Consider the following 22,895-nt stretch of genomic DNA (forward strand, 5'->3'; position numbering starts at 1 on the left):
GAGTTTGGATAGGTTGAGATCTTTCCAACAACTGTGAAGAAGTAGCAGCAGTGGTTTCAAGTGACATATGTGTTGTCACTGCATTAACCTCTGGGATCTCATCTTCTAGAGGAATCTTTTTATTTTGTTTAGTTTTGATGGACTTTTTGGATGTGACAACTTTCTTTTTGCGATCACCAGGAGTAGTTCGCTCAACAACAGAAGTTTGAGCAACTGATGCGGACGTATCTAAAACAGGCTCATCTCCCTTTGTTTCAGTTGTTGAAACTTTTGACTCTTTATCCATAAGTTTAGTAAAAGTTTTACTTGTAAGACTATTTATTTGAAAAGCTACACCTTGTTCAAAATCTGTTTGTGACACTTGTTTTTTGTGACACTTGTTTTCGTAGGTAGTAGCTTAGAAGTCTTGGATACAACAGAAAAGCATTACTACGAACACCTTTTTTCAATTTTTTCACATTTTCACATTATTCAACAAATCAGAAAACAGTGCTTGTGATAAATTGTAATCAGATTTTGTTAAAATAGCATAACCCAAATACTGAATGTTCAAAGGTATCTCATTAAATGCGGTGGTCTTGGCCGAGAGACAAGTTAAAAGAGTATGAAACAAAAATTTCATTGGCGGAGGGAAGTTTGGTTTGTAGATAGTAACTTCCTTCAATTGTGCATCATACCCTCTTTCAATGAAATCTGTATGAAGTTCAAGTTTTTCAAAGTTGTTCTTACCTCCCAAGTCGTCCAATGCAAATGTAGTGGAAATTGTAAAGGGAGAAATTCGTACCACACTTTCCCCGACCTTAGATGTGATGGCAACTGGATTATTATCTTCAGCCTCTATTTCAGGATTAAACCAAAATTGTCGGAGTGTTTCTGTATGAACCGGAGCATCAGCAGTAAGAATTGATTTGTATTTCGATGACGTTAAAAGGTCAATTATTGAGTGATAGCTGGTATTTTTGTTGGTTTTCTCGAAGATGGGGAGGTAGTTGTGAGGGTTTTTGATGTTCAGAGACATGATCGGAAAAGAAGGTGATTTGGGGATGAAACAGGATTTAAATTGGAGGGTTTTTAATATGTTGGAAACTGTTTTTGAGAATTTTGAATTTGAGACTGCAGTGGTAGAACCTCGATTTAGGGATGAAACAACTTTTATATAGAGGGAAGAAGTGAATGCTGACGTGGTAGTAGTTACAAATATTTGATGGCTAAGATCTGTCCACGTCAGAACCTCTCTTGCGACAACCGATGACAGTTGTTTGGAAACCTCTGTTGGTCGTTGGGAACAGTGTGAGTCAAACAGTCGTTAGATAAACAGAAGTTATGAGAACAGATGATAACTTTCAGCTACGTCAGAACCTCTGTTGTCATAATGGATGACAGTCAGCAGTTTAGTAAATCAACAGTCATTAGGATAAACAGAAATTATGACAACAGACGGTAACCTTTAATAGTGGATGTATTTTTAGGCAAGTAGAAGTTTCAAAAACAGTTTTTTCAATCGGTGTAACTCAACAGTCGTAAGTCTAACATCTGTTATATGCCCAACCACTGTTAGTATCAAATCCTCTGTTAGGCATTTTAAGATTGAATATCATCTGTTGTTCGTTAACATCTGTTGACCCGTAGCAGACCTTTGCATCTTCAGACATTTATTCATCAGCAGATGCTCTCTTTTGTCAGACTTTAGCTACAACACACCTTTTATAACACAAAATATACCGTAAATTCTTCCAAAAAACTGTTGTTGATAAACAAAATTATATAATAATACTTATAGCAGACGCTATATAATAATACTTATTCATCATTAGCCCAACCACTGTTAGTATCAAATCCTTTGTTAAGCATTTTAAGATTGAATATCATCTGTTGTTCGTTAACATCTGTTGACCCATAGCAGACCTTTGCATCTTCAGACATTTATTCATCAGCAGATGCTCTCTTTTGTCAGACTTTAGCTACAACACACCTTTTATAACACAAAAATATACCGTAAATTCTTCCAAAAAACTGTTGTTGATAAACAAAATTATATAATAATACTTATAGTAGATGTTATATAATAATACTTATTCATCATTAGCCCAACCACTGTTAGTATCAAATCCTCTGTTAAGAATGTTAAGATTGAATATCATCTATTGTTCGTTAACATCTGTTGACCCATAGCAGACCTTTGCATCTTCAGACATTTATTCATCAGCAAATGCTCTCTTTTGTCAGACTTTAGCTACAACACACATTTTATAACACCAAAATATACCGTAAATTCTTCCAAAAAACTGTTATTGATAAACAAAATTATATAATAATACTTATAGCAGACATTATATAATAATACTTATTCATCATTAGCCCAACCACTGTTAGTATCAATAGTCGTTAGAATACACAGTTGTTTCATCATCAGCAGATGTTCTCTTTTGTCAAACTTTAGCTACAACACACATTTTATAACACCAAAATATACCGTAAATTCTTCCAAAAACTATTATTGATAAACAAAATTATATAATAATACTTATAGCAGACGTTATATAATAATACTTATTCATAATTAGCCCAACCACTGTTAGTATCAACAGTCGTTAGAATACATAGTTGTTTCATCATCAGCAGATGTTCTCTTTTGCCAAACTTTAACTACAATAGACCTTTTACAACTCGAAGTATTGACTCTGTGTAATTTGTAGGAGCACCGATTCTTCAAAAAACTGCTATCAATGATCAAATTCTAAACATTTGTTTTATCTTTGCACTCATCTATTCACCATCAAACCAACCATTGATACTATTAAACCTCTGTTGACTTACCAAACAGATGTTCAAACACAATTCAACAACAACATAATCTGTTCACCATCAAACCTACCCTTGACACTATTAAACCTCTGTTGACTTACCAAACAGATGTTCAGACACAATTCAACATCAACATAATCTAAATCTTACTCAAACACTAAATAAGTAAAAACAAAACACAACATAGATTCATAAAATTAAAATTTATTCATTTATTCATGACATTAAAACTAAAACTCCAATAATTATATCACATACTGAACAACATTAAAGGTCAAATCTAACAATAACAGCAAGAATTAAGAAACTTTAGCTTCAACTCCATAGATTGCTGAACCTCTCGATGTATGTCCTTCAACATCGCCATGAACTCCACATCTCTATCACCACACTCTATATTACTGACAACACAAAGCTCACGAATGGAGGTTGAAGGCATCCGCATAAGATCTCTGGAAACCTGCTCTAGTGAACAGGCCAACTTGCAATCCATCAAAACATCTCTTCAACTCTTGAAGAGTAGCCCTATCTTAATACACCTATTCCTCGATTTGCCTGACAAAACGCTGCTTTAAATCATCTGATTTTGCATTTGTGAATGACGCCATTTGAATAAACTATATTACTCGACTTTCCTGAAAGTATGATATCTTCGTAGGAAAACGTGATGAAAAACAGGTGAAGTGACTATGAGTTTATATACTGAAATTTGGTATTATGAAAACGTGTACATTTAATATAAACATATTAATGTATATTTCAAAACAACAATCTTTTAATGCAAAAACCTTTTCAAACCCCAACTTTTAAGGGAAAACTGTAAAATTAAATACCAAGAAACCCAAGGGACAAAATTTCGAAGTTCAAAGAACAAAAGCATATTATCACAATTACAATTAACCTCTTGATTTACCATGTAGACGTGTTTTTAAACTCTATAAAAGACTGATGATTACTTTTGATTCAAAACATTAACAAATAGTCCTACAAATCACGTTCTGTAAAAAATTGTTCCAAATCAGAAAACCAACAAATAATCTACATGGCAAACTTCAGCTTCTACCACTGGTCAGACACCAGCAATGTTAAAACACGGTTCTCCATGTGGTCACTCAAAGAACAAAGAACAGACGAAGAACTAAACAGGAAAGTCGACATAATAAATGACACTAATTACAACAAAACCTGGAACAACATAGCATTGCTCGATGAAGTCCTCCACTCTCCTCCATCAGAGTTCCAGAAGAATGCAGAAGAGTTTCTGACACAACTTGTAAAACGGGATCAGAAAATCTGCAACATGCTAACTGACCTGAAAATCAAAAGAGAGCATGAAATCACATAGAGAAAGGCCAGAGTCTACGAAATGCTAGCAAGTGTTAACTCTAGCGTGTAATACTTTATAATATTTCTTTAAATTTGTATTTTTCTATGTAGTAGTTCATTTTAATAATATAAACATGCATCTTTACATATTCTAAAATGTCAGTGTCTATAAAAACTCTCAACATCATCAACAATTAATCAAAATAAGAAACAAACCTAACATGCAAATGTCTCTTCTCAACTGTTGTAGTACATCTGACTTTTCACGATATTGCACGAATCTATACTTTCTATAAAAGGAGAAAATCTTCCTGATGCAAGAAAACCTGACTTTCGATTTAATGAATATCGAACAATGCAACTCTCCCATCAAAGAAGATAGCACACGCAACTTTTCACGATGTTGCAACAATGATACTGCAACATCGATATTGAAAGGTTGATGTGTGATGGGAAGCTTCATTGAAACGACGATGTTGGAACAATGATACTGGAACGACAACATGTAAACATAATCAACAAACATTCGAACAAAGAAGTGTAATCGGAGATTAGCGGCAGAATCATGAGAAAGATGCATTTGAGAGGGAGAGATACGCTCACAGATGTGAGCGGGAGAGATTTGAATGTGGAGCCAGATTATTAACCCTTATTTATAGGATGAATATATGGTTTGAATTTTGAATTTTGAATGTGGAGCCAGAATTTTGAATCTCGACAGATGTTTATTGGGAACTGATGTTTGATTATAAAATGTTGAGGGCAGATGTTTAAACAAAAGTTTAAATGCTATTTTATATTAGGCTTAACATGGGAAGACCTTTCCTCAGCAGACCTTTGCATCTTAAATGTGGGCCAACTTTGAATTTTAAAGTCTTTTAATATTAGGCTTTATGATGTAATAATGACATAAGAAAAGCCTTGTTGGACATGCTCTCCTGCTGACACATCAGCTTTTCTTATGTCATTGGGATTTCTCCTTTTATAGAAAGTATAGATAGATTAGGTATCATTTAAACCTCCTAATAAATTAAAAGGATCACTAAACTTACCCCAAGCGGACGTTCAACCAAATTATTCAAACCATATTTTTCAGTACTCCGACCATATTTTTCACTACTCCGAATAAACCTAAGGGTGGAGGGTATAATGTGCGGTGAGTGGTGCGGGGAGTGGGAGTCACCGATCGGTGATTATACCCACTTGATTGAGTTATGCGGTGAGTTGGAGAGAGTGCACCAAAATCGGTGATAGTTTATCGAAGTGATTGAGAGAAAGTGATGTAACTTTTTGACCGTTTCCCCTTATCTTTTGACCGTTGCTTTTTTTTAACGTTATTTTTTGACCGTTCCAGATTTTTTATATAAAACCCATATTTTCAATCAATTTAAAACACACAACTCTTTCAAAAGTCTCTCTTTCTACCCCCACAAACACCATGGATAAACAAAACAAAGGTGAACCCAAGAAAAAAGGTTCCGCTAGCTGAGGATCGGATTTAAGAAAAAAGGTTTCGCAAATGAGACAAGGTGATTTTAGAGGTCCAAGTGCACCGGTTCAAGCCTCCTACGGATATTCACCAACCACTCAACCTCAATTTTTTTACCCCCAAACTTCACAACCATCTTTTTTTAGCACCCAACCTACTTTTCCACCACAAATATTTTCACACCCAAGCTTCACAACCGAGTTCGATCCATTTGGATTTAGGACCCAGCCAATTCAATCACCAAGAGAGAATGTCGAGCGCCCACTTCCTATCTACGATGAACACCAAGATTTAGAGGTTGTCCCCGAAACACAACATTTGGATGTAGATAGTGGCGAGGACGAAGAAGAATATGAGGATGAAGACGATGATATTGGTGAAGCAAGTGACCCGAAACAAAAGGAGTCAAGGCGGAGCGTCAAAGTTGGACGAAAACACATGAAGAGACCTTAGCCAAGGCATGGGTTCATTGTTCTTTAAACAAGAAACAAGGAAATGCACAAAAAGGTGACAATTTTTGGAAAAAAAGTTCTCGCCCATTACAACGAAACGGTCGGCGGAAGTACTCGAACAGTTCATCAAGTACGTTCAAAATGGATGCCTATGTTGACTAAGATAAACCACTTCAATGGTCTTTGGCAACAAGCGGTAATATTTTATTTGAACATTTAAAAAATATTTTCCATAACATTGTTTATGTTAAATTTTTTTTACTTTATATTTGTTATCTATGTAGGATCGTATTCACGGTAGTGGGGTTAGCGACCTCGACGTCATGAATAGGGCTTTAAGTGATTTCAAACCCAAATATCCGAGTGGTTTTCAACATATTGAGGCATGGGAGGTCATTCGTAAACATGACAAATGGGCACCGGTACCATTGTTGGGTGAAGATAGTGGAAGTTCGGGACAAAAAAGAAAGTCGTCCGATTCGGGCAACTACAATATGGGTACACCAGGAATTGAGTCACCGATCGATATACTGGACATAAACGTAGACCCGTCACCAACAAGACAAAAAGGAAAGAAAAGAGGCCCGCAACATCATCAAACGATAGCCAAGAGGCCCTCACCGAGAAGCTCGCGCAATACACTCTTATGAAAGAAGAAAAAAAAGCACGGGCGATAGAGTTGACGAGTATACGAAAGAAACGAGAGGAAGACACCATAGCGTTAGTGGCGGAACAACGCGAGGCGGTGAAACAACTTATGTATGATCGGGATTTGAAGACATTTACTGAGCCACACGACCATGCTCCACCCGAGATGTTGCCGTTTATTCTCGTGAGGAAACGAGATATCGCAAAAAAATATAATTGGCCATGCAATTTCTAAATATTAGTTTAAAATATTAGGTTTATTTTATGGTTTAATTTTTTAGTTTTAAATGTAATGTGCTTGTTTTTTTAATTAAAAGTACTTTTATTTAGTTTAAAATATGTTTTATTTATTTATTTATGCATAGTTTATAATTTCTAGAAAATAAAAAATATATAACTCAAACACCCTTTGGTGATTAATCATACCCCCTGATTGAGTGCAAAATAGGGAGTGGAATGGGGAGTTGACATGGCATAATATTATTGGGTAGGATTTCACTCAATCACCCTAGAGTGATTAACCATACCCTCCACCCTAAGCGCTATAACTAAAACGATCAATTATACAAATATGAAAAATGAACCATTGGTCATTAGTTTGGTTTTAGCCAATAACAAAACCGAACCAAGCAGGGGCGGTTCTTAGCTTGGGCCATACGGGGTCCCCGACCCACCTGTTTTCTCGCTTCATAGTGTAAATTTTATCGAAAATTTATGTTGTGTAAAATACTGAATTTTAAAAGTCCGACTCCCTTGATTTTACCGAAAACTAAGTTTAAGATCTGCTAATGAAACCGATCCCTGCTCACCATGTACAAAGAATGGTTAATGTTTTAATAGTATGGAAAATCAATTGGCCAAAACATAAACACCCTTCACAGCAGATGGCACGGTGTCACGAGCCAAACATTTGAAAGTCGCAATGCTGTGGGCTGTGCTTGAACGCTTGGGTCACTGGCTAGTCCTGGACTTTATCGGGGGACGGAGTCAGTGTCAATGAAGAGGTGTACGTGCCTAGTCGTGCAAATGACGAACGCACCACTGGCTGAGAGCTGGCGCCGCTCTCCTGATGAGTCCAAGGCAGGACGAAACCAGTGACCCACACAAAGAAGCGGTATGGATTGGCTTGTCCCCGGGGACTTGGGGACGCCACACGAGGGTCGAAAAGTAACCCCGTGACAACGGGCTGACTTCGTCAGTGCGCTTTGTCAATGGGAGTTTTTAAGTTTTTATTAAATCAAATTTCAAACCGTTTAACTAGGGCTGTTTGGCAACTTCTGACTGGCTAAATGCTGAACCAGTAAGAGGTCTGAACCATAAAGTGCTGAACCAGTAAGAAGTCTGAATCATTAAGAGGCAGTATAATGCTTAACCCTTCATAGACAAATGTTTGATCAATTCAGATTAGAGGTCTTAACTATTCAGACTCTGTATAATACTTAACCATTTAGATTAGAGGTCTTGACCCATCCTTTATGGTCGTTTAACGGCTTGACTGTGTATCAAGTTCTACAATTTTTTATTTGAGGATGATATGTCTCAAGACTCTGGAGGGAGAAGAATCTTTGTTCATGGTGAAAAAAATAGATTTGGACATTGGTTTACCTATGTGCAAGGGGTGTCTTTCTTTACATTGATAATTTTTCCCCAGATGTAATTTTTTTTGAAAAATTGGTTTTTAATAAACCAACCTTTGCCCCGTTGGTAAATAATAATCCTACATACGTAATTGGTATACAATAATCCTACCTATCAACATGTTGGTTCTTAATGAACTTCCGTTAATTTTTTTAACTGAAGCTAGTTTTTAAGTTTTATTTATTACACAAACAGTCCTTGTAGTTATAATTTACTAGTTTTAACTATTTTGTAAAACAAAAAAACATCAAGGGCCATGTAATTAAATTTTATACATACATATGTGTACTAGTTCCAGATTTATCACAAACACCACTCGAAAATTGGAATTTCGGACAAAAGAACTCAGCCACCGCCACCGTCACCGTCATGGGAATTCTCCGACGGATCAAGTAAACGACCATCAAAATTGGAATTTCGGACAAAAGAACTCAGCCACCGCTGTCGCGGCGTTGCCGCCGGCCATCGCTCACGGCGCTGTCGCCGTCAAAAGTCCTCACCGGACCACCTCCGCCTCGTCTCTCTGTCTCTTGCTGTGTCATCATGCCACCACCAGATGGTGGTGGTGGTCGGCCGTCATACAGATCGAAAAGGAAGGGGGTGGGGTGATTTGCAGGTGGGTGTGTGTGTGGGGTGGCCCCTATTTGTTTGGCGTGTGTGTGAATAAGATTGCAGAGATGAGAGGGATAAGGGAGGGGGGGTAGCGGCTGATTCAAAAATGAAGGGAATTAGGGTTTGTGCCATTTAAATAGCTAGGTTTACAACTATAGGGACTGTTTGTGTAATAAATAAAACTTAAAAACTAACTTCAGTTAAAAAAAATTAACGGAAGTTCATTAGGAACCAACATGTTGATAGGTATGATTATTGTATACCAATTACGTAGGTAGGATTATTATTTACTGACGGGGCAAATGTTGGTTTATTAGAAACCAATTTTCCTTTTTTTTTCAAAATGTTGAATTATAAGCTTTTACTAACAGAATTATTTTCTAAATGACTTGAAGACATTGTCCAAGTTAGGATTCTGAAAATGGTTAAATAGACTTTTAATTGATTAAGTATTACAACTAATAAAAGTTGTTGATTATATGGGTCAAAATGATGTTAAAATGACCAAATAGACACCCACAGGTAAATTCCATCTAGGGCTGTTCGCGAGCCGGACCGAGCCGAGCTAGGTCAAAACTCGGGCTCGGCTCGATTATAAACCGAGTTGGCTCGGCTCGGATTTGAAACCGAGCTGGAAATCTAAGCCCAGGCTCGGTTTGATTTGGCTCGATTTTGAAAAGAAAAATTAATACATGGCTATCAAAATTAAGTAATCTAAAATATTATTCAATAATTCAAAAAAACATATCCAAAATAAGCTCAATCTAATACATTATAAGCCAAAATCAAATTTAACACAAAATACGTTCTTAATTTCAATGAAATATATATAAATTCATTAGCTTGGTAATCAACCTTGAAATGTGGTATAGATGTCAAATTACACTCCTAATCACATGTAAATAATAATAAGCTTTTGTGATATATTATAAATGTATATAAAAATTAATAGGGCTCATAGGCAGTTGAAGAGGTATGGTCCCAATTCCCTGCCTACATGGCAGGGACCACACCACTTTTATGCACACAAGGCATCCACGTCAACGAAACACTCCAGAAGCTTCTAGAAACTTCTGGATGATTCACAGTTGGCACCAAAGATGCTCTATCCGACATAAAGGACAACACGTGTCACCACTAGCAGAATGCCACATAGGCCTGCGACAATTCAGGGAGCAGCACTGACAGTACCAGTACGAGGCATCCAGCGCAGGCGAATGCAAGAACGCCACGTGTACCACTACACCTGCCATGACAGAGCAGACCAAGAGGATATTCCCCTTGGTCGGACAGTTGGCACGCGCTCACAGCTGGCACAGCTGCTCCTTCCTTCTTCACCCTCCGGCTATAAATAGGACCCTTCATCATTCAGGTTCAGGATCTTGACTCTCCTTATTCACTCTATACACACACTGTTTATTTCCTCTCGGAACAGTACTTATTCTCACGCCGGAGCCTGGTTAAGAGGGAAAATCCCCTTCCCCCCTCTTAACGAGACTAACGGTGTTTACTGTTTTCCAGATTTCGAGCCATCAATACGAGTAGAAGGAGAGGTTGAACCCATTGGACGAAACGATCCCATTGATTATCCTTGTGATAATCACTGTTTCAACATTGGCGCCATCCGCTTTTTTGCAAAACCACTCTCACCTCTTTTCTTTCCTAAAAAACACTCGTAAAAATGGCAGACCAAAATCATTCACACCCAGCTGACGGAGAAGTTTCTTCCTTTGAACTCGTTTCGGACACGGCACACGTCCAAAGGGGTCAAAGGAACGAGACCATCCAAGAAGGTCAGCTGAACAACGAGTTTCCATCCATCTTCGGAAGTGCATCCAGGGCTGTTAGCCAAACCACAACTGGACCCACCTTCCAAACACCAGCAAGAATCATCACTCAAACCACAAACGGAGCTGCTCTCCAATCTCCAACGGGGATATTACACCAAACACCTCCGCCGATGCAGACTCAAAGCCATGGAGCAGGCCCTTCTGCTCCATCGGAACAAGCACAACTCAACTACTCTGCACTTTTAGGACTACCCGAGGGAAAAACTCTGGCTTCCTGGTATGCTGAACAAATGGCGTCCATAAACCTCGTTTATACGCAGCTCAGCGCACAACAAGCCTTGCTCCAAGCACAGGCTAACCAATCAGCATTCGTAACTCCACAACCAAGGTCTCTGAGTACACACACGGCTCAGCAGACAAACGCGTGGAACTTACGTCCAGAAAGAGGACCAGTGCAAAATGTAAGAAGACCTAGCGTACACGATACGCGCGATACTTATGCTGAGACAGAGAGCAACTTCGTTCAAAACTCCAATCTACAACGAAGGCCGATCCAAACCTGTTTGGGCGCGCGCAACATGAATACGGAATGGGAAGAGGAGGAAGACGACCCAACTTACAAGGAAGAATCCACAGTGTTTAGCAGACTTCATCCGGAGCACGAAGCATACAAACCAACCAAGCGCGCAGGGCATAACCCCAACGCAGAGCATGATTATACCTTGAGCTATCGTCCTGAGGACATGGCTGAAAATTCAAAATTCATTCGAGAAATCGCGTGCGCAACCATTGACAAAACGAAATTACCACACAACGTGGGTAAATACTACGGGTTGACGGACCCAGACGATCACCTCCAGGTGTTTAAAGGGGCAGGAGCAACAGGCGGATGGAACTTACCAACATGGTGCCACCTGTTTGCTCAGACATTCGTCGGCGCGGCGCGCATTTGGTTTGACAACTTACCGGCTGGCAAAATCAAATCATGGGTCGATTTCCGAGAGAAGTTCCTAGCACACTTCTCTCAGCAGCGAAGGCAAGCCAGAGATCCGGGTGATTGTTTGAACATATGGAGAAAAGACTATGAAAGCGTAGAAGATTTCATCACAAGGTACAACAAAGAATGTTTAGAGATCGGAGACATACCAGAAAAGATGATGCGCGCACACTTCATGCGAGCGGTCAAGTGTGACGATCTGGTTAAAAGAATCAAAGGGCGAGATGGAGGACCCAAAGACTGGGAAACCTTCATCGAAGCAGCCAAGACTATCGCCCAGACAGACAGGCAACTGACCGGTGACGATCACCGTCAGCGCGCGCACAACCATAACGATCGAAACAACAGAAGGAGCAGAAATCAACCCTGGAGGGCTTCTGGACACAGAGAAAGAAGCCCCCCACGGGACGATGCACGCCATACGATCAACCAGATAGCCCATCGAAAAGAAGTGAAGCGCGAAAATAGAGAAAAGCAGTGGACTCCACTAACCAAAACACCTTCTGAAGTTTTGGCCACAGAGAACCATCAGTTCAAACCACTTTTGCAAATGCGCAACAAGAGAGGCCAAGACCCAAATCTCTTCTGTGAATTCTACAAAGATACGGGCCACTTAACTGACGACTGTTTCAGTCTAAAGCAAGAAATCGAGAGAGCCCTACGAGATGGAAAGCTCACTCACCTGGTCAAAGGCGGAAAGCACGACTACCCAAATACAAAGAAGAGACGAGGGACCAGATAACAAAAAGCTCAGAAAGCTAGAAACACACATGGTGCAAGGAGGTCCACGAAGACCAAGGAAAAACTACAACAAACGCGCGCAAGATGATTCATGGCGCGAAAGGCAAGTTATTTTTCCAGTTGTTAGAGGGGGTCCAAGAGAATAGCGACCAATAATCATTCCGGGTGTGGTTGGCCACTACCAGACAGATTACATCTTCATTGATCCCGGGAGCACCGCGGATATTATATATGAACAGTGCTTCAATCAATTTGATCAAGAGATCAAGGCGCGCCTAGAGCCAGTCGATTATCCACTAACTGGTTTCTGCAACGAGGCCGTCTTCCCCTGGGATAAATATCATTTCCGGTGTTGCTTTCAGACGGGAGAAATTCAAGAACTGAAGAAGTCACATTCATGGTATTGCCGGCGCACTCAAGACATGACATCCTCCTGGGAAGAGAATCCCAAGGAGATTTCAGCATGATCTGCTCTGCACCACATTCCGCTGTTGGTTTCCCCACCGAAACAGGCACTGCGCTGATATATGCCAGCAAGGAAGTTTTAGCAACAGACGAAATCAGACCAGCCAAAGCAAGCAAGCCAGCACCACGCATAGAGGCAGAAAAATGGGTATTGAACAGCGCATACCTAGAACAAACGGTCACTCTGGGGTCCGCCATGTCCGACCTGACGCGCGCGGCGCTCAAGAAATTACTGCATGAAAACATGGACGTGTTCGCCTGGACACCGGCTGATATGGTGGGTGTTCCACGATATATAGCAGAACACCGTCTAAACGTCTCCGAAGATGCAAAACCAGTGGTACATGCCAAACGACACCTTGGCGACATCAAACACGATGCCATGAAAGAACAAGTGTTGGAATTGCTAAACGCAGGGATCATCAGGGAAGTCCGGTACCAAACATGGGTAGCAAGCCCAGTAATGGTAAAGAAACCGAATGGTAGTTGGAGAATGTGTGTTGACTACAAGGATCTGAACAAAGCATGTCCCCGTGACTGCTACGCTTTACCAGACATAGACGAGAAAATAGATTCTTTGGCAACATTTCAGTGGAAATGTTTTCTGGATTGCTACAAAGGGTACCACCAGGTCCAGATGGTTGTTCAAGACGAAGATAAAACCGCATTCCGCACACCAACGGGGCTGTATTGTTACACCAAGATGTCGTTCGGCTTAAAGAATGCGGGTGCAACATACCAAAGGTTGATAAACGAAACATTTAGTGACGCCATTGGTAAGTACATAGAAGTGTACATGGATGATCTGGTAATCATGAGCAAGGAAGAGAGCGCGATGCTGGCAAATATCCAAAAGACCTTCAACACGCTGCGCAGCGTAAGTATCAAACTAAACCCAGCAAAGTGCTCATTCGGAATGGAAGAAGGGAAGTTCTTGGGCTTTATAGTCACAAAAGACGGCTTCAAGGTAAATCCAGAGAAGGTCCAAGCCATAGAAAGAATGCCTTCACCATCAAACATCAAAGACATGCAGAAGCTAGCAGGACGATTAGCAGCACTCAATCGTTTTCTAGCTAACCATGCTGCAAAATCCTTCCCATTTATCAAGACCTTGCGCAACTGCATGAAGAAAAGCCAGTTCCAATGGACTCCGGAAGCAGAAAGCGCATTCCGCTAGATGAAAGACTGTCTCATCAAGCTACCAACTTTAACCGCACCAAACAAAGGAGAGCCTTTGGTACTTTACCTCTCAGCTTCCGATAGGGCAGTCGGGGCTGTACTGCTCGTTGATCGTCAAGGTGTCCAAACGCCTGTATATTACGTGTCTCGAACCTTGACCGACCCTGAAACCAGATATGCAATCATGGAGAAGCTTGTCCTCGCACTGATCCACGCGTCAAGAAGGCTGCGCAGATATTTCGCTAATCACGTCATCCACGTGCTAACAAACTACAACATCGGGAATATCCTAGCAAGGCCAGAAATATCAGGAAGGTTGGCCAAATGGGCAATAGAGCTAGGGGGACACAATGTGGTTTTCAGACCACGTCCATCGATCAAGGGCCAAGTCTTGGCAGATTTTATGACAGAAGTGCCAGACGACAAAGACAGAGAATGTAAGGCGATGGAGAAAGCTGAGAAAAAACAAACAGAAGAGCCATGGCTACTGTACACAGATGGTGCATCTAACGAAGATGGGGCAGGCGTAGGGCTAAGGCTAGTAAGCGCTGACAAACACGAGTCACATACGCCATACGCCTAGACTTCAAGAGCACAAACAATGAAGCGGAGTACGAAGCCTTTCTGGCCGGCTTGCGTTTGGCAATCAAAATGGGGGTCCGACACATCGAAGCACATGTGGACTCCATGTTAGTAGCAGGCCAAATCAATGGCCAGTATGAAGCCAAGGGCGACATAATGGCACTATATCTCAACCAAGCAAAGACTTTGCTACAAACCTTCTATTCCTACAAGGTGCATCACATAAACCGCAACGAAAATAAGCCGGCAGATGCTTTAAGCAAGCTTGCGTCGACAAGTTTCCAGCACCTAGCAAAGGATGTGCGTATAGAAGTTTTGAGCAACCCATCTGTTCCACTCAGAGAAGTAAGCGTCATCCAAACAGGAACCACGTCCTGGATGACACCCATAATCATGTACTTACAGTCTGGGATACTTCCAGAAAACAAAGCTGAGGCGCGAAAGATCCAATACAAATCAGAACATTATCAGATGGCAGACGGGATACTGTATCGGAAGTCATATCTCGGCCCGCTGCTAAGATGTGTCGACGCCGACGACGCGAATTATCTGATCCGAGAAATACATCAAGGCATTTGTGGTATCCATGCCGGGCCACGAATGGTAGTGGCAAAAGTAATGAATGCCGGATACTACTGGCCCGGGATGCATCTTGATGCCGTGAAAGAATTGAGAAAATGCAGTGGCTGCCAGAGGCACGCGCCAAAGACCATGCGCCCCAAGAACGAACTGGTGCCAGTAACGACCGCATGGCCTTTTCAACAATGGGGCATAGATATGGTAGGCCCTTTCCCAGAGGCTCTAGGGGCAGTCAAGTTTATAATAGTCGCGGTTGATTACTTCACCAAGTGGGTAGAAGCAAAGGCCCTCGCATCAACCACATCGGCAGTCGTTAAACGATTCATATGTGAGCAAATCATATGCCGGTTCGGCTTACCCCTCAGAATCATCACCGACAATGGAACAAACTTTGCAGCAGATGATCTCGAACGATGGTTCAAAGAACTGAACATCGAACATACCTTCTCTTCGGTTGCTCACCCGCAAGGGAACGGTCAAGTCGAAGCAGTCAACAAGAGCATCGTCGATGGCATAAAGGCAAGGCTCGGTGAAAAAAGACGAGGGTGGGTCGATGAGCTACCCAGCATATTATGGGCCCATAGAACAATGCCCAAAACAAGCAACGGTGAAACACCTTTCAGCTTGGTCTATGGGTCCGAAGCTGTGATCCCAGCAGAAATCGGGCTCCCATCTCCGAGAATGCTCTCCATGAACTTAATCAACAACGAAGAAGAAAGGAGGATCGACCTAGACCTCCTAGAAGAACGGAGAGAGATGGCAGCAATCAATGAAGCCAAATACAAATCAAAGCTCGAAAAGTATTACAACTCCAGAGTTCGAATCTGCACATTCAACCCAGGAGATTATGTCCTAAGAGACAATGAAGCGTCCAACGCGGAGAAACCAGGAAAACTGGCTCCCAAATGGGAAGGCCCATACATCATTGACGAAGTACTCGGCAAGGGAGCCTACAAACTACGCACCATCAACGACAAAGAGGTTCCGCGAACCTGGAACGCCCAACAACTCCGAAAGTGCTACATGTAACACAACCATGTAATCGTAAAGGGCGAACAGCCAACACATTTACTCTAATACAAGAAGTGTTTGGCTACTTTTATTTCATGCAAATTTCTTGTCACAACTGCATTTATTACTTTGGGCGTACACGAAAACATCAATGGCTCGACCATAGGAAACGTTGTAGACCTCCAAGGCTCGTCACAACCAAGTGAACAGCCGGGTCAGAAACACAACCAAAGCCTACAAAACGCCAAAACATAACTTCGTGCCCACATAAACACGAAAATATCGATAGCAAGGTAACTAAACATTGTAATGCTCCCAAGGCTGATTACAGCTGAGCTCACACATTAACCTGCAACTCGATCACTTCGTATGTCACATACAAGCGCGCATACTTAAACGACAGAATAAAAACGTTGTAGTAACACAACATCACCTGTCAGCGCCATCATTCATTCGTGACACCTGATCAAAGTAATTAAACATGCACATATTATGACGATAACAAAATTCGCATAACTATAGAAAAAAAAAAGCGACAAAACATTCACACGAATCCCAGGCACATACGCCTACAGGTAAACAAAAGTTAAATTGTTTTAAACATCCGACATTACAGGCCCATTCGCGGCCATACACGGCGCACAGGCCGGAGTCCACCTTTCAAGTCTGGCTGGGGCCAACACCCCCGGCCGCGTCACTATCCTCTCCTAACGCTTTCTTCAACAACGCTATCCCATCCACTTTACGAGCCAACTTCTCAGCAGCCCGGACAACAGCAAACTCAAGCGTGGCAAATTCACCCCGTTTGGCAGTAAAAGCACCTTCACAATCTTCCTTGTACAGCTCAAAATGATAATCCTTCTCTTTATTTATGACCGTTGCTTTACCTTCAGCATAACCAAACTTTCGGCCACTATTGTAAGCTGCCCTACCCAACTCAAACATATAAGTGGCAAGCTCAGGAGAATGCAGGATGCGATCAGCCAGCTGCACAAAAAGGAAGCTCGAATATGATGAGTAGAGGAAATAAAAATAAAAAGGCAAAAGCAAAAAGAAAAAGAGAAAATAAGGCAAACAAAGAACATTACCAAAGGCACACCACGTGAAAGCAACCACTTGCTGTCAGCTGAGGCCTCCTCAGCAAGAAGCTCAGAAGCTTGGTACTCAGCCGTCTTCTCAGCAAGCAAGCCCTGAGCAGTCTCACACTCACTAGCTTTCTCCTGAGCAAGAAGCTCCAGCTTGTCAATCCGAGCAACGTATTCTTTTTCTTTCTTCTCAGCAGCAAGGCGCGCCTGATTCGCCTCCTCAGCAAGATTGGTCTTTTCACCCGACAAGCGAACAATCGCATCTCGCTGAGACTGCAGCTCAACATTTGTACGCTCACATGCAGCTTCCCAATCCTTCTGCTTCTGAGCATTTAACTGTTTCTGCTCTTCAAGCTTTTGCTCCGCATCCGACACCCTCCACTGCAACCCTTTCTTCTCCGCATTGAACTTTTCCCTCTCCTCAACAAACGCCTTCTTCGACTGCTCAAACTCAAGGGTCTCTTCCCCCATTGACCGCCATTCCCGAAGAATTTCTTGAGAAGTAGCAAAGAAATTAACCCCAGCACGAACATGATCGTCCAAAAGGTCAAAACGGTTGCGGTTCTTCTGAAACATCCTCTCGGCAGGAGGAAGAGACAAAGCAAAAAACTCATGGCAATTGTCAGCATCACTCATCCTCGAGCCCTGAGTAAGTCTCCAGCGCGGGGCGTGAGGCAGGTCGTCACAAGCTGGGTTCCCCCAGGAATCAGCAGATTTACGCTCAAAGTGCGGGCTGCGCACGACGCCGGAAGTAGCCCCACCCCCAGCAGAGGGACGCTTAGTGTAGATGGTTTGTTTGGAGTAGTCTCGCTAGACTCCCCCTCCACTTCAATACCCTTGCCCCTATCCGCTCCACCAGCAGCTCCACCATCACCTCCGCCATCACCTCCAGCAGCATCACCTGCTTCAAACATACCTTCAGCGAAACCTTCACCACCTTCCACGTTCACCTCAACACCACCACGAGGAGGAGTCAAACCAACTGTCCTCGACGGAGGAGAAGTAGGTGGAGTAATCTGAGAAATATCTACCGCCCGAGGCTTCTTACCAATCTTGACTGCTATCATAAAACATGAATCAAGAACAACTCCGAGAAAACAAAAAAAAAACCAAGAAGGAAAAACACTACAATGCACAACTAGAAGCTACTTACCAGTTGGAGGAGCAGAGGCAGCAAATATCTCCTCCAAAAGGTTCCCACGACCCCCACTAAACACGCCCAAATCAATCTCAGACTCCGAGGGCGCTGGGGGGGCCTCTTTTTGAAGCTTTGCCTTCTTGGCAGCAAAGACAGCAGCAGCCTGCTCATCAAGTCGACGTTTGTGATCATCGAGAGCTTTTTTCTTCATGTGCTCAGATAAGGTAGCACTGTCATCAGGATCCGACTGTTGACTCTTCTCACCGACCCCTAAGCCAGACAACGTATCAGAAACTACCACATAACCTAGACAAGGATGAGTAGAGGGTCGCTTACGAGAAGAACCAGCACCTTTACTATCAGGCTTCTTCTCTCCCCTCCCAGACCTATCAGTCCTCGCCTTCTTCCTCGACTCCAACTGAGCAGAAGGATCAACCGGCACCTCTACATCATCTCGTCGCCAACAACCTCATGCACAGGTTCAGTAACATCACCCTGCGCGGTACCTGCACGCGCGCAACGAGAGGTTAGATCTTCAAAGTTTTGACCAGAACTTTCACTTGAAAGAACAATGACTTCTTCGCGACCCGCAACGAGAGGGTCATTCAAAACATCTTCACCTAGAACTTCGGTGACATATCTATTCAAGCTCTCATCTGACGGATGCAAAAAACGACCCCGGATCTGGTCCAACCACGTCGGATTCCCATCCGCTTGGATAGCCTCAACCATGGTACCAGCTGTCTTCGGATCCAAGACGTTTAGCAAGCTGTAACCAACTGCAAAGGAGCAACAAGATAAGGGAACACATCAAAATATACTAAACCTAAAGGAAGATAAATCAAAAATAAACTCAAGGAAGAAACATACATTTACCCTGATTACTGTACACAGGTTGACCCAATGGATGTTTGGGCACCCACAACAAACTCATCCCGGCCCCAACTAAAGCCATTTCATCCAGCTGAGAAATAGCAGTCGCCTTAGAAGTTATCCTTTTATACCAGTCCTGAGCAACATAATCTTGCACAACATCCACCTTCGGAATCCCTTGACTCACATGCCTGTACGGCATCTCTATTGGAATCACACCACGGCGGATGTAAAAGAACTTCTGTTTCCAATCATGAAGGCTCTTTAACGGCACAGAGCACACCGGAGCAACACCCGTTCTCGCTTGAAAAGAATAAAAACCACTGGTGTATGTAACGCTGTAAAAAACGTTGAACATTTCGAAAGTAGGCTCAAGACGATAAGCCCTACAAACATACTCAAAATGGGTAATGCGTGGAAGCCCAATCGCATTTATTTGAGAAATATGAAGTCCATAACCCCTTAACACAGCAGCAGTAAACTTCGTTATTGGTAACCGGAAACTACCCTCCCGGAAAAACGCTACATATAAGGTGATATAGCCCGGAGGAGCATCCAAAGCAGTAGATCCAGGAGGAGGATACTGAGCCCCCCACTCGGGACGGAAGTTCATCCCCCTCACCAGGTTCTGAAACTCATCCTCCTTCCAGTTAATAACAGCCTGATCCGGACCAGGAGGGGCCCTACCTCTATGCTTTCTCTTCTTCTGGGAAGGATTCTTCTCAGACATGATAAAAATCAAGAAGTGGGAGATCTGAATCGAAGAAAAATATGAAGGACGGGAGAATAAAGGAGGAAGATAGAGAGAAATCACACTTAGAATTCGAAAGTGAGGGAAGAAAGAGATAACCGCCCCATATTTATACCCATCGAATTTAATGCGATGGGTAGTGGAACGGCAGAGCACAGAAAAAGCATCCAATAGATGACTGACACGTCAGATGAGAGAGAAGACGTCGGCTCGTTTTTCGGGAAGCATGGGCGACAGGAGCGGCTGACGTGACAGAAAGTCACTGCAAAAGCAACTGTTCACCTCCGATAAGACAGGGATGTCAGAGGGTCACACCAAACACTTCCCCATAACCACCAAACTTCCAACAGAAGGAAACATCAAGGGCCAAAACCCATGCGCGATGCGTCCATTTGGCTCACTTTTTTCAAAGAGCCAAAACCCATGCGCGATGCGTCCATTTGGCTCACTTTTTTCAAAGAGCCAAAACCCATGCGCGATGCGTCCATTTGGCTCACTTTTTTCAAAGGGCCAAAACCCATGCGCCATGCGTCCATTTGGCTCATTTTTTTCAAAGGGCCAAAACCCATGCGCCATGCGTCCATTTGGCTCACTTTTTTCAAAGGGCCAAAACCCATGCGCCATGCGTCCATTTGGCTCACTTTTTTCAAAGGGCCAAAACCAATGCGCCATGCGTCCATTTGGCTCACTTTTTTCAAAGGGCCAAAACCCATGCGCCATGCGTCCATTTGGCCCACTTTTCCAAAGAGCCAAAACCCATGCGTGATGCGTCCATTTGGCTCACTTCTTTCAAAAAAGACAACATCTACACGCAACGCGCCCATTTCGGTTCATTTTACATATACCAAACTCTACGCGATGCACAAAACCCACAACTCTCATAAGTCCAGAATCCCTCCTAGACGATCAACTCAACTAGAAGGCACACTGGACTGGGGGACTTGAAGAGGTATGGTCCCAATTCCCTGCCTACATGGCAGGGACCACACCACTTTTATGCACACAAGGCATCCACGTCAACGAAACACTCCAGAAGCTTCTAGAAACTTCTGGATGATTCACAGTTGGCACCAAAGATGCTCTATCCGACATAAAGGACAACACGTGTCACCACTAGCAGAATGCCACATAGGCCTGCGACAATTCAGGGAGCAGCACTGACAGTACCAGTACGAGGCATCCAGCGCAGGCGAATGCAAGAACGCCACGTGTACCACTACACCTGCCATGACAGAGCAGACCAAGAGGATATTCCCCTTGGTCGGACAGCTGGCACGCGCTCACAGCTGGCACAGCTGCTCCTTCCTTCTTCACCCTCCGGCTATAAATAGGACCCTTCATCATTCAGGTTCAGGATCTTGACTCTCCTTATTCACTCTATACACACACTGTTTATTTCCTCTCGGAACAGTACTTATTCTCACGCCGGAGCCTGGTTAAGAGGGAAAATCCCCTTCCCCCCTCTTAACGAGACTAACGGTGTTTACTGTTTTGCAGATTTCGAGCCATCAATACGAGTAGAGGAGAGGTTGAACCCATTGGACGAAACGATCCCATTGATTATCCTTGTGATAATCACTGTTTCAACAGCAGTGGATGAAGATCGAGGATCTAAAGGGTCTACAGTGGTTATGTATGAAGTATAGAGGTTTAGGATGGCTGCTGGTTGCTGGTTATGGGCTGCTGAGGATGTGGATTAGAGTTCGTGTTGGAGAGCTTCTGGATGAGAGTGCTAGAAGTTGTTTTATTGAAGACTTGGGGATGCTTGGGATGGGAGCTGTGAAGTGAAGACTGAAGACTTGTTTTGTTTTTTTAGTCTTGATGTATAGGTTTTGTTTTGGTATTTTGGTTATGTTTTTTTGGACTGATTTTTGTTTAGATTGCTTTTGGTTGGTGTATAGTTTAGGCAAGGGCCGGGTTTGGTTGACCCATTTTGTTAGGCCCTTTGCTATTGGGGTGGTGTGTTCCTTGGGTTTTATGTCCCGGGAATCTAAACCCTTTTAGGTGTAAATATTTTTTTGTTATTAATAAAATTTACTGGAGGTGCCGCCATCCTTTACCAAAAAAAAATGTATATAAAAATAAAATAATACGAGCTAAGTCGAGCCAAGCTGGTATGCGAGCCAAACTGAGCCAATCCGGCTTGTTACGAGCCGAGCCGAGCTAGACTCACTTTCTAACCGAGCCGAGCCCGCTCAGCTCACTTTCAAATCGAGCCACATCGAGCGAGCTTTTTGGTCAACCGTAATTCCAACTATTGAAATTGGATCAGTAGATTGCCAAAATAAACTAAAGTTTGGTAATATTTATAATTCACCACGGCTCAATGGGTAAGGGATCAAAATATGTTACCAATGGTTGTTCATACGAAAGTTGTCTACAAGTAGAACCAGCGCTTGGTCGGAAAAAAAAAATACACTTTTTCGCTTGGACAAGAGATGGTCCGTTACAAAAACAGAAGACATTGCGACGTACATCAAATATTAACTTGATTTACACATTGAATCGAAACCTTGCAAAATAGGATCACAATCTCAATATGCACTTGCTACAATGCCTTCTTTAACGACTACCTCATGTGTCCAGAATGATGGCACGTTACATTACTTGTTATTAATGCTCAACCCATAGTTGTTCAAAGCCATCGCCTCTTGCGCCTAGGCCCATTTTTCAGGCGAGGCGAGGCAGTTGCGCTATCAGTCGAGGAAATTGCGCTTTAATTCTCCAGGTGATG

This window comes from Helianthus annuus, chromosome 2 (assembly GCF_002127325.2).
Source record: "Helianthus annuus cultivar XRQ/B chromosome 2, HanXRQr2.0-SUNRISE, whole genome shotgun sequence".
NCBI classification, from domain to species: Eukaryota; Viridiplantae; Streptophyta; class Magnoliopsida; order Asterales; family Asteraceae; genus Helianthus; species Helianthus annuus.